Source organism: Cylas formicarius, unplaced genomic scaffold, assembly GCF_029955315.1.
Source record: "Cylas formicarius isolate icCylForm1 unplaced genomic scaffold, icCylForm1.1 PGA_scaffold_6__28_contigs__length_40554024, whole genome shotgun sequence".
Lineage (NCBI taxonomy): Eukaryota > Metazoa > Arthropoda > Insecta > Coleoptera > Brentidae > Cylas > Cylas formicarius.
The window spans coordinates 17,428,726-17,448,176 of NW_026844347.1; the positions used below are offsets into that span (position 1 = coordinate 17,428,726).

At 35.8% G+C, this 19,451-nt stretch overlaps 1 protein-coding gene across 4 annotated transcripts in view; it reads left to right on the plus strand.

The window, feature by feature from the left end:
• The window catches only part of LOC132703990 (5-hydroxytryptamine receptor-like), a 536,822-nt gene that overhangs the window by 128,286 nt on the left and 389,085 nt on the right, over window positions 1–19,451 (plus strand). For 3 of the 4 annotated variants that reach the window (XM_060673574.1, XM_060673576.1, XM_060673577.1), the window contains exon 2: window positions 19,114–19,148. The gene's annotated coding sequence lies outside the window, so the exon portion shown is untranslated. Of the gene's footprint in view, window positions 1–15,770; window positions 15,833–19,113; window positions 19,149–19,451 lie in introns of those variants that run through there. The other variant, XM_060673575.1, reaches the window with a different exon arrangement.

Here is a 19,451-nt window from a genome sequence, read left to right on the forward strand (position 1 = left end):
CTCTGCATCACGTATATATTTATATATATATATATATATATATATATATATATATATATATATATATATATATATATATATATATATATATATATATATATATATATATATATATATATATATATATATATATATATATATATATATATATATATATATATATATATATATATAAACAATTCTTTGAGGTTGAGAGTTCAACTAATTAGTGTATTATTAGGAAACTAACAAGAAACTATCTTGAATAGCGTCAACCGGGTAAGCGAGGTCCTACTTTATTTTGACACCTTAGGTTCTTACGTCTTCAGCGATAATATCTAGATTTAACCACATCATTTCTAGATTATTATTCGTAATAATACTGTCAATATGTTCACCATTAAATAGATTAAGTTTAGCGGGTTATATTTGTTAGACCAATACAGAATAAGGCGAAATAGAGAACATGAAATATGTATGAAATATATATAAATAAGGTTATTTTAATTAACAATTATTACACGATGCTGCGATAAAAAATTCGCCCTTCTTTCTTGTCACGGCGAACAAGGACCTTAGAATGTTCTATGTCTCTTTTATATTTCTACGACTTCACAGAAAAAACGAATTAGTTCAGAATACTCAGAAAAAAATTCAGGGCCTATATTTGCCTATAAACGAAGATAAATTAACCCGCTTTTTATCCCCGCAGAAGATCCTATTATTAATTTCATTTCTAACACGCTGCAAAAAGCAATTTATTATGATGATAACATTTCTTATGCGGAAACTAAGCCTAAAATCTGCGCTTTATAAATATGAAGTCACCCAAAAGAAACGATACTTTAATATACAAGAGTGGCTCTCGGAATGGCCCATTAGACGAGTTAGCAACAGCTCCAATATCCGAGGCAACAAAGGCCGAAGCGTGGCTTTGATTAATGTTGTTTCGTAGCTTTTTTGATTTTCTTCCTTTTTGTATGCATGAAATACAATATAAAATGGAAAGAGAGAAGCCAGGAAAATGTTAATATCGTAATAAATTTCAAGTCAAAAGTGCCTCGGAGAAAAACTACTTTCGGTGAATGAGATTGGAAGGCCGGGCCGCTCCGTCCGCAAAAACGGGAGAAAGCAACACAATATTGATTAGGCACTAAACTTAAAAAAAAGAAAGAGTTAAAAGAATGGCAAATTTATTGAATGATCGTTTCACATTTTTTCGGATACCTATGCAATGAAGTCACAGGATGCGAATAATGTTCCTCAATAATTCAGGGTAAATAGCTTTAAATAAAAACAAAAACTGACTATGGGGCCACTATAATCTAGTTAATTGGATGGTTATTACCAAGTGACCCAATCAGGGAAACGAAGTACGTTATTAAAAAGTAAAAAAATATATGATATGCTAAATTAATTTTGAATACTAGGTTTCTTCCAAAATTTCCAATTATAACCATAACTAAGTGACTACTACATTAAAGTTGGGGCAAAATCCCATCTTTTTCTGTTTAATAATATTTTCTCTTTCCCTGCAAGAAAAGTGGTGTCGTGTAAAAAGGTTAATTTTAATTAACCTGGATTCGCTAAAATGGCATTTGCTAGGCTATCAATGGTGCTGCTGAACATCGGGTAAGAGAAGGGAATAATTTTCAGCGCACGTTTCTACATTTCACCCACTAACCTGCAGTTTGCGCCCTATTTCAAGAATATTCTTATGTAAAAATGCCGCGTCCAAACGTATTGACGACCTGTCAACGGCCATGTTGGTTATTAAATGTCCCAAGGTCATTGGTTTAAAGCAAGATTTTAAATCTCGTGCATGCGCATGTCGAATGGACCTTCTCAAAATGTTTTTCATAGTTGCTTCATAAGTTCCTCTATTATCAGCATATGCAAGACCTCTGTATCTCTACAAGCTATTTGACGACGACGTAATCGCAAAATAGTAATTTTATGAAAAAAATAAAAAAATGGGATCCTACTTACTTCAGTATATGAGCATTACAACCCAATGAAATTATAACTTAGGAAAAAGTTCAATTTTGTGAAACATTTCCAGTATACGGATTTTTATAACTGTCCAATTTAGTAAATAAAACGCCAATTTATTGTTTATGATATCAAATGAAAACTGAAAAACGAAAAACAAAATTTTGGTATTTTTCATTATTACCTGTTTAACAATATTTCAGAGGGCGCTCAATTTATTTATTATTGTGGGTACGATTTCGAATATCATAAACGGCAATAAAATGCCAGGTATACTAAAACAGATTGTTCATTTTGCTTAAACTTACACTTCAACAAATGCTGTTCCGCCTTAAATGTGTATTTGATCAAAGCAAGACTCCCATCACTAATGATCACGATTATATTATTTGAGAGCGAGAGGGACAGGATCAGTTGTACTTGACATTTTTTAATTTAACTAGTAAGCCCATACTTAGAGATAGATTCATGTATTTTCTATGTACTAATAGATCACAGTTTTGTCCGAAAACTTTCAAATAAACATACAAGTACATCATAATTAGTTTGTAGTTATGATGGAACATCATCATCAGAGAATTGAATTGAAACTGCTACTAATACCTGGTGGTGGTACTGCTATATCAACTGTATTATGTTGGTATATTTTCTGTATATATCGTACAACTGATCCAATTTTCTTTGGTAACTGCCTGAAGATCTGCCCTCCTAACAGATTGCCCTCCTAACTATTGCCGTATCATCGTGCCTTACTTTACTAACAATATTTTTATTAAAAAATATTTTGCACTGAGGTCACACCAATTCTCTGGCATTAAATGCATAATGGTAAGAAAACAATCTTAAAACTGGGTGACCCATTTCAGCAATTATTTCGTCTGTAGCATAAGGCAAGTGTGTTTTGTCATTTTTGACAATTAGAATGACATGGTGCATAATAATTAAAGACGGCCTTTCGAGTTTCGGCAGCGGGTTTTCAAAAATGCGACGTCTTTTGTAGTGGAAACTACTGTAATTATATAGTAATTGGTGCTATCCCTATCGAGTGTACGACACAGTGTGCCACGTCTCTTTTCCGCTGAAGGTGGAGGGGAGACCGAAGCAATCCTACTATACTTTGCTCACCTTTGCTACCGATTGGAAGCAGTAAGTATAGGGCCCAAGCAGCTCAGTTTCTCAAAATATGGGCGGGGTATAAAAAAAGAAAGTAAATAAATCAAAGGTTGGAAACCGGGGCGCCAGCTAGGACAAAACCCCAACCTATACTATAAGTTAGTGATAGTAACTACTGTCCTTGCTCACTAGCCACGAAAGAAACTCACAAAGTTAACAAAGTTCGAACCCAAATAACCAAAAACCAAATAAATAATTAATAAATAAGACCGGCACCAGTCACCAGTCAGTGGGATAGGCACGAATGCTTATCACTCTTGGACGAGAAGATATGCACTGCAACGTCCTGAACCGAGCTAACTTAAAGACTTGACGAATTCTTGGGTTGCAGAATTCATAACACGTACCGTCCACGAAGTAAGGAGGCACCAAATCCAATTGAACCGGAACTAGGGAAGCCAGTACCAAATGGGAAGCCAAAACCAGACCAACAATCAAAAACTGGTTCCAAAAGAAACACCAAATCCAAAACCAGAACCAAAACCCTACAAAACAAAATAATGAGTTGCGGTGTTCATAATTACTTGCAAAGCGTGAAATAAATTGTAAAATTTACGCCTGATGATCGTGGGTGGCGGTGAAGAGTGCCAGGTGCTAGGTTGGTTAGCTTTAATCCAGCCTAAGCTGTAATGTTGGGGACGTCCAAGCAAAATACTACCAACAAGACGACGATCCGCAACTTCTATACTATTTCAATCCGGTTTAATCCGCGAAAACTACGAGATGCCACAAACTTATTCGGATTGAAATCTTGCAACCACTTGCACCGGCAGAAATCGTAAAGCCAAAGAAAGAAAGACCGATGAAGTTTCAATTCAATTCAATTCAATTATGCGTTTCACAAAAAATGTTGGGCTCGACTGCTAGGATCATTCACCCATTGCCGACTTCCGTCGAGGATCTTCGCTTTTGGTCATGGACCAACACGTACAAAGAAGACATATAACCAATATTTGCTCAACTAGCAAAAAACAGATTTGACCGATACCAAAAAAAACCGACACACCCCGCTCCCGCAGCGGACCATCCGGGCCCATCCGGCCTCCATACCGGCGTGAACGGAGAAAAACGAAGGGATCGGCGACGATTATCACTTTACAACGTTCACAAAATACTGAAAACACTAAATCCACTCAGTGGAGACCGATTTCAAAATTTTTGGACGATTACAAAGGATTCTGTAGGGAACGAACGGAGGTTAAACCGCCGCGTGCAATGTTCCACCACCACCGATGAAGTTTCACAAAGTTCCAAAAAAAGAGGCCGATGGTGCTGGCAATACGATGTTCGGTTCCGACACCATTAGGGTCAGTGGGCCAATAATGACAGAAGTTAATCAACGCAAGGAGACCAAATATTACCTAACTACTACCCGCTATTACCAATAATAATCAATTATTCCACACACATGAATGAGATTACACAGTAACGTCTTAGGACATCGAAGACGAACGTGGGCCAAAGGTCGAGTGCTTAACTGTACTAATGGCAGGGTGCATTCGCGTTGACAGAGGATTGAAATATAACCTCTCCAAAGATGATCTAACCACTTTTGGGAGCTTCGGTCAACCAGGTGAAGTGGTGTGCACAATTTTACCTCGGTCCGAGAAAATTTTCATTTTTTTGACGTAATTCTAGTCTTCAACTGAATTTTTCGGTCTGGGTGAGTTTTATATTTAGTCAGCCGTAAATATTTGCTTTGGTTTGGTGTCGCAGTTCGCAATAATTTAGCGCTTTTCATATCATGGCATGTGCTTCGGGGGGTAAAGACCCCCCTGATAGAAACGATCGTATCGTAGTTAATAATCCGATAGTGTTCGCAAATGATTTTGATTCCTTTCAAGCTCAACTAAACTTGTCCCAAGCTTCTACCTCCTCTAACAGTGGTTATTCATCAGCCTTGTCGCTTTAGCCTTTAGCTAAGAAAACAGCACATGCTATCGCTCAGCATCAATACTTCTTAGTACCCACTAAGGAGGAAATAGATTTATTGGAGACAGAGTTACAAAAACTTGAATCTGTCTTCGTGGAAGATCAGGATGCCCTAAACGAAATTGCAAGAATTTCAGTCAACATAAGGAGAACACTTAACCGAAAGTATAAATATGAACTTACAGACCAGGGACCATTTCTTATCATAATGTTTCCAACTTCTCAAGTTGGAAACATTCACCCGATGAATATTGGAAAAATTTTGCACAGAGCTGGAGTACAAGGTATAACAAAAATCAATAGAAAAGGGGCTAATAAAATTGGAATTGAATTCAGAACATCAGAGTATGCTAATCAGTTTTTGTCAAATGAAAGTTTCAGTTCTGCTAAAGGCTATAATAGGTACATTCCACAACGTCTTGTCACTTGTAGAGGACTAATCAAGGATGTAGGGGACCAAATTACGGAAGAGGATTTTTACTCAGAAGCGGTAGCTTATACAGGAGAAGGATCCCGGGCAAGGTCGATTAAGATATTAAATGTAAAAAGAGTCTTAAGAAGGAAGAAAATACTTGCTATTTCTGGCGAAACAGTAATGAAAACCATCCCCACAAACGATTATATTGTAACATTTGAAGGCAAATCATTACCCCAAACTGTAAATATTTTTAATAATGAAAGAGAAGTGGAAAAATATGTTAACCCGGTTATAATGTGCGTCAATTGTTGCAGATTTGGACATGTCAAAAATAATTGTAGAGGCAAGCCTCGTTGCGGTTTTTGTACAGAAGATCATCTTATGTTTGTTTGTGAAAAAAGAGAGCAAGCAATGAAAAAAATGAAATGCCCCGCAGATCATCTTAACAAATTAACGAAACCATAAGCTTCTACAACCTTTCTTTTTATGAAGCAGCTAAACTGCATCCACGGCTAATTAATGCAAACCAAGGCTTTACCCGAAAACCAGAAGATTTTCCTAGTCTAAATAAAAAAACTCAGAATAAAACTCCTCATCCAACAAGTCCTCAGGGCTGTTCCTCATATACATCAGTACTTAAAAGAAAACGGCCTGACACCCAATTTATCAAAGGGTATGATAAAGTAGCCCATGAACTAACTTTGTTACCCTCCAGTGCAAGAAGAAAAGTCTCATCTATACAAGTAGGTGAAAACTCGACATCAGAGTCGGAAATGGAAGTAACTCCTGTAGGAAATGGCTGGAAAGAAGTATGCAACAAGTTTGAAGCTTTCAAAAAAGACGTTATGTCAATAAAGGGTATGGATGAAAATTGTGTCAACAATATCAAACAATATTTTGGTTCATTTGACCTACGGAGGGGGGGCGGCTGCGATGGCAGCGGTTGACCTACAGGGGTTAGAAAAAGAAAAGGTAATCTTATCACTAGTTTTAATCTAACAGTAGTTTTTACGTAACAAAACTAAGTTTAAGTTTTAGTCACAAGCGTTTTATAGTTGAGCTATAATGAATATCGTTCGTTGGAACATTTGCGGGGCTGAAAAAAATAAAGATGCTATCATTAGAGTTATAAGGGATTTTAAGCTACAGATCTTATTGCTCAATGAAACCTTGCTCAAACCCAACACTAACTTTAAAATATCAGGGTTCTCTTCTGTAAGAGCTGACTAAACCCAATGGTGCAGACGGTATAGCAATTTTCTTGAAAAACAAAATAAAATATAATATCATCGACTTAAGCAGAATTAATATACCAGAGAGGTGTCAGGTTATTCTTGCAGATTTTGTCGATTTTTTTATTTGTTGTGTTTACAACCCTCCAGATATTTGTTTGGTCGGGGCAAGCCTCAACAAGAAGACAGCTGCTACGTAAGAAGAAAAAGGAAGGCTTTGTCAACTTTTGTGAGAATCTATCTCCAAATACTAGTGCAAAAGAAGTTTGGAGCAGTATTAGAAGGTTTGCTAAAGGTATCAGGTACCAAAATTATCATTTTCCCTTGAATTTCTCGATCCCACAAGATATGTTTGATCTTTTGACGCAACCTCCCACTATGTTGCGTAACATCCCCGAATGTCGCTTCTCATCAGAATATACAGAAGACTTCCATATCTCAGAATTTGTCGCGGCTGTTAAAGGTCGGAAGAGCAAGAGTCCCGGTGTGGATAAAGTACCTTTCAGTGTGCTCAGCCATCTCCCTGTTGAAGGAGCAGTCTTTCTTATCAAATTTTTCAACAAAATACTTCGGAGGGAAACCACCATTCCAGAGACGTGGAAAACTCAAATGGTGATCGCAATTCCTAAACCGAGGGAGAGACCCCTCAGCGTTATCGTCCTACAGGCCCATCAACCTAGCTTCTTGCATAAGCAAAACTTTTGAAATTATGATCAAAAACCGACTGGAATAGTTCGTAGAGAACCAAGGTTTAGTAGACGTTCGCCAAACTGGTTTCAGAAAGGGTAAGGGAACTTTCGACAATCTTGCAGTTATCTCCTCAGAGGTCCTCTGCCGTTTGGCTCGCAATCAACTAGCAGCAATGGTGACTTTGGACATATCCAATGCCTACGATAATATAAATGTTGACCTCGGTGTTGGCCAAAATTGGAATCGCCAGAGATTTGACTTTGCTCATTAAAGATTTTCTCACAAACAGGAAGATACAAGTTAAAGATCCATCTACTAATACATTCGTGTCAGGCAGAACCACCAGCAAGGGAGTTCCCCAAGGTTCCCCTCTTTCTCCATTACTATTTAATATTTACATCAATTCAATTAAAGAAACAATTCCTCAGAACATAAGACTTTTACAGTTTGCGGACGATACCGCCTTGTTGAATACTGGGACTGATGGCCAAACAATAGTGAACAATTTGAATAGAACTTTGCAAAATATACATATTTGGTCTTTGAATGTAGGACTTGAGATTAACCCCAATAAATCTGCAGCTATATTTTTTTCCAGGAAGAATTACAAGGTTAATTATCTCCCCAGACTTCACCTCAACACTCGAACCATTGCATGGAGAAATTCCATCACATATCTAGGAGTGATTTTTGATCCAAAACTGTCATGGGAACCACAAATTAGAAATATGATACAGAAAGCTTCAGGTGGGTTGAATATGATGCGATTTATAAGTAGAATCTGGTGGGGGGGCACATCCCTCTACCCTTCTAACTTTTTACAAATCTTATGTTAGACCCCATTTGGATCATGCAGCCTCTTTTTTGGGTGGTAGCTCAAGAAAGTCTATTGCTCAACTTAACAAAATTCAATTTGAGGCACTGAGAATAGCTCTGGGATATATGAAGTCCACACCCACTAACATACTTCTAGGGGAAGCAAGTAAAATGGATTTAGAACACAGAAGATACATGCTAGCGACTAAATCATTATTGAAAGCTGCCAGTTTAGTGGACAGTGAAACCTTAGCTGCGGTTAGATGGTTATATATCACCTATAATGAAAACTATTACTTTTTTCGGAAAAAGAGTATTCCTGCACTTGTGGATGCTTTTGAAAGAGTTGATTCACTGTTAGATACACTTTACAGGAGCCCAGTTTATCCCTGTTTCTCTTGTCCACTGCTGAACCTTTTAAGCTCTGTTCAAATCCAAGACTTAAAACTAAAGAAAGATAATAATAACTCCAAATTATTTGAAATTAAGAAGAGCGAGACTTGGACCCCAGATTTTCATTTAATTCTTACAGACGCCTCAAAAGATAAAGAAGGCCGAGTAGGTTTTGGCGTTTACAACTACAATACGAACCTTAAAATGGGACAAGGCCTACCAAGTGAACTATCCATTTGCTCTGCCGAGATTTATGCTATTGGTCAAGCTCTTGATTGGATTGAATTCAAGGACATCAACAAAGCACTCATCCTTTCAGACTCCAAAAGTGCCCTCGAAGATATCAATAAAACTGGGATGGATGCAAAGTCTAACTACCTAACCTTGCAGGTTAAGAATAAACTATTTACCTTAATAAAAACGCAAAATAAGGACATCCAATTATGCTGGATACCAAGCCATACCAGTATAAAAGAAAACGATATTGCGGACCAGATCGCCAATGCTGCACGCCTCGAACCACAGGAAAATATAAAATTGAGCTTTAGGGAATTATTCCCTAAATTAAAGCATAACATCAGGAATGCTTGGAGCGACAGATGGAAACATATAGGATTAGGGAAAGGAGTTAATTTCACCTCACATTATTCTACTCCGCCAACTAAACCCTGGTTTCATAAGCTCGACCTGAATAGAAGAGAAATCACAACTATGTGTAGACTGAGAAGCAACCATTGCTGTTCTCCGGCTCACCTAAATAGAATCAAAGTCAAACTCTCCGGAGACTGCGAATGTGGAGAACTGGGCGATTTAAGTCATGTGCTGTTTGATTGTGCTCTTCATTGGGAAAAATCACAACTGTTGTATGAGTCACTCATTAGTGCTAATTTTCCTTCGCCTCTGCATATTAATTCCATTTTATTTCACCGCACTCAGTTGGATTTTGCTGCTAGAATTGTTTGCCGCTTTTTAGATGCATGTGGATTAAAACTTTGAATATTGTTTTCACATATTCTAATTCTTTCGTCCATTTTTTTTTCCTGTATAGCCGTCCAGTAGGATGATGGTATCACCCAGACCCTCTTTACGGAGGCATCCTTCATGGAAATAGTTTATTGCACACCACTACCGAGAAGCTGGCCGAATTGCCTTAGCAGCAGTGGCCAAATAGAGTGTAATTAAAAAAAAAAAACCTCTCCAAAAAGCAACAAGTGTAAATAAATGAAAGCAAGGGACAAGAATAGAAATTGCCGTTAGTTCGGAAATAAGAAGGAATACAGGACGATCGTCTCGTGCAATCAACCACATTCCGCAGTAACATCTTAAATTGCAGCAAAAATGCAAGGACTTACACTTATTTACATTTATTTTAGGACAGGCAAACCACACCAAGCAATTAAACAGTTACAGTGTGTTCAAACAGAATGAAGTAGTGAAGAATAATTAGCAATACCAGTAGTTTTGAGGATTAAGACAGTGTGTAATTGTGAGAATAAAACATTTAATAGGTAGTCTCCGAGCATTATTAACCTACATGTGAGAAACATAAGTCGAAGTAGCCAATGACAAATTGAACCTGTTACAAGTGGCGTAATAGATAAAGGGAGAATACTGGCAGGTAATGGGTGAGTATACCAATGGAAGCAGGTGAAATACTGGGCCACCTTCTCTCTCGGTTTTATGACCGACTATGACATCACAAATCGTACCGACTATAGTTAACAAGTTAAAAGTAATTAAAACGGTGGGCTATCAAGACACCGGGACAAGCATCAAATAACGCAATTTTTTTGCGTAGCGCTGGGTCAAAATTTATTTTCATAGCAATTCTAATACTTAGAAGTAAACTCTTTCTATCAAAACAGATGCCCTTAATCATTTCCCAAATGAATTTCCATATTTTACTACTTCAATACGTTAATAAAACTAGTTAGTCTCCAACAATTTTTTAGTGAACGGTTTTGTGACTAAATGGATAAATAAGTGATAAAACTAAATATATGAAAACGTGCAAGGATGTCAAAACACAGTCATGTCATCTACGTGGTAATTTCATGCTTTTCCAAGATATTCTAGGGAAAAGCAAAGATTTGACGTTTTATCTTGATTTTAAATATTATTTGTCATCAATTTTTAAACTTTCGAAAGTTGATTTTGGACTGACATATCAGTTTCTACGTTTTTTCGAAAAAGCTTGAAAATTTTCTTCTTGACACGTTCCCTCTGGTTTGGATGCGGTTGTCTTCAATTTTTGTTCCTTTTACAAGAAGAGCTATTAAGCTATTAAAACTATTAAAGCCTTTATTAATCATTATAGTACTCCAGTAAAAAGAATTAAAAGAGGACTCTTTAATTTCTTTGGAAATGCACAAAAATATTTATTTGGAACTCTATACTTAAATGATGGTCATAAATACGATCAGTATATTAAAATTCTTCAAGAAAATCAAGAAACCTTACACCAAGACGTATTCTCAACCCAGACGATCATTAAACGACTAACAAAGGATATAGACACTCAGCTGAATAATATAAAAAATAATCAGCAAAATATACTGACTCTAATTAACGACCTAGCAAAAATGACGCAAACTATAACAATAATCTCTTATTTCATTGTCTTACTCGACAACCTGGAAAACAATCTTCGTGCTATCAATGAAATTCGAATGAATGTGCAGACCGCTATCAACTTTGCTAAAATAAATGTAATGCACCACAGCATTTTTAAATATAAGTAACTTAAGAATATTATCTCTAAACTTGATCCGAAAACACGAATTCCCTTTGATAATATAATTAAATACTACGGAGTGCCGCCCGCTGACGTTACAATAAAAAATGACCTTATTATATTTTACGTAGTCATACCCCTTATTTCTAACAAACCTTATGATCTCTACCGGATATATCCCATACCAATTAATAATAAAATATCCTACACTAAAAGAAAACTGCTACAAAATCGAGAACATATCCTTATGCCCCAATAACCTGCTCAATAAAAACCAACCCTGTATTCCGCAAACAATCAATTTATCCCATCATTGTCCAATGATTCCAATTGAATACAAAGAAACCTCTGCTACCCAATTAAATGATAACTCTATTCCCGAGAAAATATATATTTTTATTGCCCAAATCAACAAAGTGTTGAAATAATAAATAAAGTATCTTTAATTCTGCCCGCAGAGTGTAATGTTAAAATTAAAAACAATAATTATGACTGTCAAAAAAGAGATATAATTAAGACTAAACTTCCGTCAATTAATTAATGAAGAATTGGTTCAAAATATCGAACCACTACAGTTGAGAGAAATTAATGTTGAAAATATAAAAGAAGATATGGAAAGTGCTCGAAACCTAGTAAATCGCCCTCTAAACCACTTAACTTTGGTAAACTGTAGTGTTTCGATTTCTGTAATAATTGTTATTATAATTATACTAATAATAATCATCATATTCTATTATTACCTAAAAATAAAACAAAATGTAAAGGTGGGCATGGAACAAAAAACTCTCGAAAATCAACTCCGATTTTCTCCAACGTTATATGGTCACTTATGATTAATATGTTACTAGAAGATAGTAATACGAGATATATGCTTATTCAGCTGCTTTAATAATATGAATACATGCGCTTATCGTATGCTAAAACAGTCTTAAAACTCGCTTTACAGTAGTAATTATTGTGTTACTTGTGTTTTAAATAAAAAATCGTTTTTAAAAAATACGAGTTTCGCATTTCGAAATAAAATTGTTTCATGGAAAACTGACACATGGTCGCGAAAACCGCCACTGTTGGTTACCGAGACACCCTCTCATGACAAGCAATTTGGGATACACTGATAGATTATAGATAGATTAATGTTTAATTTCAATATTTTTGATTGTTTATAAAACACAATTAAAGTTATTTTAACGTAATAACCAAAAGACAATAAATATTAGAATACACAATATTAAAATTTCACCTTAATTATATTCAAATATTTTAACGTAAATGTTCAAATTGTTCATATTTTCTAACTGAATGGAAACTATTCACCAACTCTATAGGTGGCTCAGTGGCTTCTTCTAACTTTGCTTTGGTTTGGAAAATTCATCTTTCAATCTAAGATGTTTTAATCTCCCCCATAAAAACAAAGTTAAAAGAGATAGATGGCATGATATTGCAGGCCACAGAATGGGGCGTGCGTTGTGAGGAGTTAATGGCAAGTGTTCCAAAAATCGAAAAACGCATATTCGCAAAAAATTACATAACTATCCGTTGTCATTAAAAAAATAAGGTCCCGCAAATCTACCTCGGAAAATTCCTACCCATACATTGAATCCAAAGCAGGATTGTCTGTGTTCCAGCGATAAGAATTGTATGTTTTAAATATTCCGGAACAGTCAATTCTCGCTTTATCGCTTCAGACAATAGACAATGGAATAAATATTCTTATTGCAGTTTCCCATAAACCAAAACTGTATTCTGTCCCCATCCGTCCCTTTCATGTAAATGGTTGATTTTTCTGGAACGTTATTGGCTATAATTTATGTTTTTTTAAAGGAATCAAAACTTTATTTTTCCAGCAACTGGTGCCCGTGGGGATATGTTTGTATTTTCCAATACTGTTCCAATTACATTCAATTCCCGGAATTGACCACTAAAATTATGTGTGATGGAACACAAAATTTAATAAGCATAAAAGTTGTGTCCTTAACGGACATTGCTTAAGACTTACGACCATATCCAACTATGATAAGTTTGATTCAATTATGAGATACAGAAAAAATCTGAGCCCTCCACTGCATTTGCTTTAAAAAATACTCTAATAATGGTTTTGTCCGAATCCAAAATGTTCATAAAAAAAAGCCAAAAATTGAAAAACGCCTTATATCTCGGTTGTTAGTGAAGATATCGACATGCCCTTTTAACCAGTAAATTTTTCCCAAAAATCGAGCCCTCGACATATAAGTCGATATTTCTCTATCTAGTTCAGTTTAGTTTTTCTTGTTTAAACACTCAAAGGGTACTTTTTTTATATATATTTTTTATATTTTTGCAAACAATATTTGTTTTGTAGAGATCTATATTACGTATAAAGAATGAAATTCTTATATGTCGAAAGTGTTAGATACATTGAAGATATCAAATATTTCAATTTTATAATCATCATCTACAAAAGACGGTCCGCTTGCGTTTCAAAATATTGCCTGGTTGTTGGTCTTCTGTTTACTTAAGAACTTGATGTAAAAACATAATCCCATTTTTTTTTCCATAAAAATTTCAAAGGGTCCCTCGCGTATACGAAGCCGCAATTTGCGTAGAACATGTTTCACAGGTGAATAGGATATCGATTATGTTGGTATAAAAATACAGTGAGCGAACGTCCCCTCACGTGTATGAGGTCCGTAGTTATTGCCAGAATATATAGCTCATGTTTGTTAGTTATTTTACTAATGACAAGTGACCGTAAAATCCGTTGGTCGCATTTTATATTGAGAAGTTGTCTCTCGTGTGCGTATCCATTCATGGACATAGGAATTTTTGCTCTCAAATAGCTCGCGACATTTATATAGTATACTATGCAACAAGTTTGATAAACGGCACTTTATTAAGAAATTTATTTGGGAGACAGAGGAGCGGTGATTATTATACGAGTTTCTGAAGAAATTTATCTATCATTATTCTTCTTAATGCACCTTACGTGCGTGGATGTTTCAAAGTGAATGCACAGATAGAAGGAACCGGCAGTTTAACTACGGTTCTGAATGGCAACGTTGCTTTACTACGTAGAATACTCTCCGTGGAGTGCGATTGCCTTCCGAGAGGTGATCGCCGAATATTTTTTAGGTGCATATGCTGGCGGTCCTGCTTGAACCGCCGACTTCTCGCATAGTAACTCAACGAACTAGCTAGTACCCTACGATACCACAAGTCACTTCTAGTAAACCTTAACGGAACCTAAAATTTATTTCGTCCAAAATAACAAAGACACTATACACTAGCCTTCATTATACAAAGGCTTAATAACACAGGCCAACAAAGATTTTGTGGTTTGGAATTTTTTATATTTTTGGTACTAAACTAATAGAAAAACAATGTTTTTCTTTGTTCCTATTGCGCGACATTTTTCAATTTTAGAGAAGTCATATTTATTGTTATTAAAATAGGAATATTATATAAAGTTCTAAAAAATTAAATTGGCACGCATTTTGCCTAAATTGACAGAATATTGGCGGGGAATCCCCGAAAATAAAATTTAATTTCTGAGATTCTCAAATATGTAGTCAAAACATTAGACATTGGGTCGTCGCGGCATGTCTTCGTTTATCGTGTAATTGCGTTCGTTGTATGCAGTCGTTTCGTAAGGTTAGTGGGCATTTTGCAGTTAAAAATGCCAAGATGTCCCAGCGCCTAAGAATCCCGCCAATTTAGAACAAGATACCACCAGTTTTTCCGAACTTGCAATAGATGAAGATACCCTTAGTGATATATGAAGTGTTTCTGAGCAACCACTGTTCAGAACTTAATGACTTAGCAAAGAGACTTAGGTTTAGGATCATTCCAAAATGTTGGCGAAATAAAAATTTAGTGGCACAATTTTTGGTTATTTTGAACAAAGTGGTTCACTTATTAATTGCACCGATAGTCCTAATCTAATAATGAAAATTGGTATGCACTACGCGCTACTATTGACGCGTTTTATTGACTCGTCCAGGAGAAGCCTTGAAGCTGTGCATAAAGGAAATGTTCTTGCTTCTGTAAAAAATTCCCAAATCAAAAAATGAAGCAGTACGTTAAAGCCTTAAATAAAGATAGGATATATGTTAAATGCCTATGTGGAAAATTTCCTTCTCTCTCAGATGAAAAATTAAAGAAAGAATATCTAATTAAAGAAAAGATTTTTTTGTAGGCGATCATGGAAAGTCAATACTTTTTGAAAACCATGATCGAATCGGAAAAGGTTGAGTGGGTTTAAAAGCTTTAGGAAACAACAAATACCCAAATTACAAAGACATTGTAGAAAACATGTTATAGAAATTTAGGGAAATGGGATGCAATACGAATATAAAATTACATTTTTACACTCATATCTGGACTACTTTCCTGAAAATCTTGTTGCCCTGAGTGAGAAACAGGGTGAGAGGTTCCACGAAGATGTAAAAAAAATGGAACGCCGATATCAAGGTCGACGCAACGTTGCATTGATGGCAGGTGAGTTTTTCGGCCAACTATCAAAAAATTACGGGATAGAGGAAATACTTATCAGATTGAAATAAACTTTCAAAAGTTTAAAAATTGTTGGTCTGTGTAGTTTCTATAACGTCTCTATTTATATCTGTTGACCATTTATATTTGCGAGCTGATCAATTTGCACTATCAGGGAGCGGTGGAGGCCCGCTTTTACAGAACACAGAGCTGGTCTTCCCGCAAAGCAGCGTCTGTGAACTCGCTTCTTGTGCAAACCCGAATTCCTGGAACGCAGATGTTGCCAGACTCAGCCCATTCGACTCGCTTGTCTATACTTTTGCTGTTAAAAAACTGTAGTGAATTAAGCCGAGAATTGGGAATATATAATTACATAATTTGGTTTTTTATCAACTTTTGGAGAGGTTAGCATATTTTTATTGGTTAAATACTGATTGAAATACAGAGGGGGCAATACATCTGGTCCCACGCCCCACCTCTTTCCACATGTAGAGTATATGGGCATGTTCAGAGTAATATTGCCTCTATTCGGATTTTTTAATGTTGATGTTGTGCTGTTCTGTGCACATTACTGTTTTGATATGCCCACCCACATCACGTATACAATGGTCACTGGGAAAGTTTTGGTTAGTTTGACCTAACAATGATACAAGACATTTTCTATCTTTTTTTTTAATTTTCTACATGATCTCCTTGTAATTTTAAACACTTTTCCCAGCGATGCTCCCATCTCCAAATAGTATTCAGCGTTTTTCTACGCGAAATAATTGTTCACGAAGCAGTTTTCAGATGAAGGAACAAAAATAAGTCGATTAGGGCTAGATCCGGTGAGCAAGGCGGATGGTCAAGCAGTTCAAACCGTAATCGGTGAATTTTCGCCATGGCAAGAGCTGAAGGATTTTTTTTGCACATATGGCCGTTTTTGCGCACATAATTTTTATCCTTAGCTTTTCAAGTAATGATGCATAGTATGTTTCTGTAAGGGTTTTTCCTTTTTGAAGGTAATGGGGTTAAGATTACTCCATGTCCATCGCACAAAACAGTCGCCATCACTTTCCCAAGTAAAAAAACAGATTTTTCATTTTTCGGAGTAGGTTTTCCCTTCGCAGTCCGCTGTTTTGATTGTGTTTTTTATTTGGGTGTATAATGGTGTATCCAAGTTTCATCTACAGAAATTAATCGGCGCCAAAGCTCGGATTTATTGCGCCTAAACTGCGTTGACAGAGCGTTGGAAAAGTTCATTCGAACACGTTTTTGGTCTAAGACGTGGCACCTAACGTGCGGATAGGTTTCTCATGTCTAAATTTTGATTTAAAATGTGACAAACGCGTTGCCCGGACATTTTTCTTACCTCTGCTATCTCACTCCCTTTAATTCGACGGTCGTTTAACAACATTTCATGAACTTTAGCAACATTATCGTCGGTAGTTACAATCTTTGGACGTCCCGAATGTCCGTCTCCTTAGCTTTTACGGCCATGTCTGTGGTAAATGACGGTGCAGAATTCCCGGCAGAGTCCCACCCGATTTAAAATAAGAGTAAGCGTATTACCTTTCAACGACAAATATTTATAACAGCTTTATACTCAATGTTTTCCATTTTCATTTCCCCTCACTCAAACGACTCTGAACTTAAAAGTACGCTTCCAAAATGACTGCATCTTTGGCAAGTAGAGGTAGAGGTGCACAACTACGATCTCTAGCTTTTAGTAACTAACTAACTTTTCAAGTGAACCTCGTATATGTTGTTAAATATAATTACAAGATAGAAACCTTTCCCTCATATTTCTTACCTATGAGATCCATAGAGTCTGCGTATGCTTTCGACAGCGAAAGAATACAACAGTGTTTACAGGAGGGGGGCTAATACTCCTAATACTAAATACTAGATTAATAGAAATCGGTTATTATTATTTTGATTTCTATTTTGCTCTAGCCTTTGTTCAGACTTCCTATGAACTAATTTCTAGCAAGAAGCTCTAACGTTTCTCTCGTTAAGGCTTTTGTTTCATTAAGACCAGAACCGCTGCAATTTTAATTTCATCCGAATTATTAATTACAGTGCTTCCCCTTTACACATGTTATTGTAGGGAGGGTTTGTATACATACCAGTCTATGATCTTGATATTCCAGTACTCACTCTACTGAAGGTACAGATTATGACATTTTAGCGGCTGCATTTATGATCGCAGGAGTCCGGTTGTTGGCGTTTGGAATTCCTTAAACGATTTCGGATTGAGTTTGAAGTACTTCTCTCCCTGATGGTGGATTTCTTAGGGATTGATTTAGAGTTTACCTGTGCTCCCCAGAAAAAGTAGCAGCGTTTTTGATATTTCAAATGCGCTAAATGCGTTTTTTCCTTCGGCTTTACATTCTGATTTTTTGCATCACCACGGCCAATTGCCATATAAAATAAGAAGGTTGTATTTATTTGCGGGAAAATATTTGCGAGAAAATATTTTATTAATTAAGGTATGTATCATAATTTATTGACCATTAAAATTTAGTGTGTGGTGAATTTGTTTGGGTGTAATCTGTATAAGGTAGTATCATTCTGCTTCTGCATAGAAGGATCTAAAGCGGCCATCTGTAGTTTTTTAAACAAGGTTACGTTCTTTATAAAAAAGTACGAGTACAGCATATTTATTTATTAAAACAAATTAATGTAATATAATATCATCTTCAGCTAAAATTGTACCGAAAACCACAATTAATTTGCGGAGTTGAACTCAAAGCGCCCTATTTCTGGGACCAATGATTGGTTTTTTTTTTCGACGTCGAGCAGAATCCAGGCAAAATCGGCTTCTGCAAGACATATTGTATCAAAAACGGCATCAAAATCGCAGAGATGAGCTTAAACCTTCATTTTTTGTTCCAAATAGTAAAATTTTCTTGTCAATATCGATCAACTACTTTATTAGTAGCTATTAATTTAAAACCTCCCTTTGAATATTAATTTAAAACCGCAATTTCTGGGTCAAATAGTTGGCGACTTCGATCAGATTGTAGTCAGAATCTGCTTTTTTGCCATTTAGTCTGACAAAAATTTAGCAAGAATCAATAATGTTCAAACAGAAAGCAATAATATTTAAGGGGCCGATGAGTTCAATTTGCATGTAAAAACAACATAAGTGTTGCTACCAAAAACACGTTGTATATCTACTACCAAGCTTGTGTAAAAAAATTAAACAAAATTAAATTAACGCCAGGTTTCAACGATACGCTGAATACTTTAACAAAATATCTGAAACATGTATTGAGATAATAATTATTCAATTTCTATTTCAGGTCATATTCGCATATGAGGTACATACATTTTCAAGGTAAGCTGATACTTAATTTAAAGACTTAAGTTTAGCCAAATTGTGTTAAATAATAGTAACAATAGTAATACGTAATACGTACGTTTGTAAAAAGTACCGGAACGCTTAAATATCTCGAAAATTGCCAAAGCTGGATCGATAAAATTCAATTCTGGGGAATAACAAAGTTATCGGCAATTTTTTTTCTACTTTCCAAAAATCGTGCCCATCAACTGTAAGTTGATTTGACCTTTGTAGTTTAGGACTAGCTTTTTTTGTTAAAATATTTTCGTTAAAATATAGGACAAACATTTCTTTGCACAG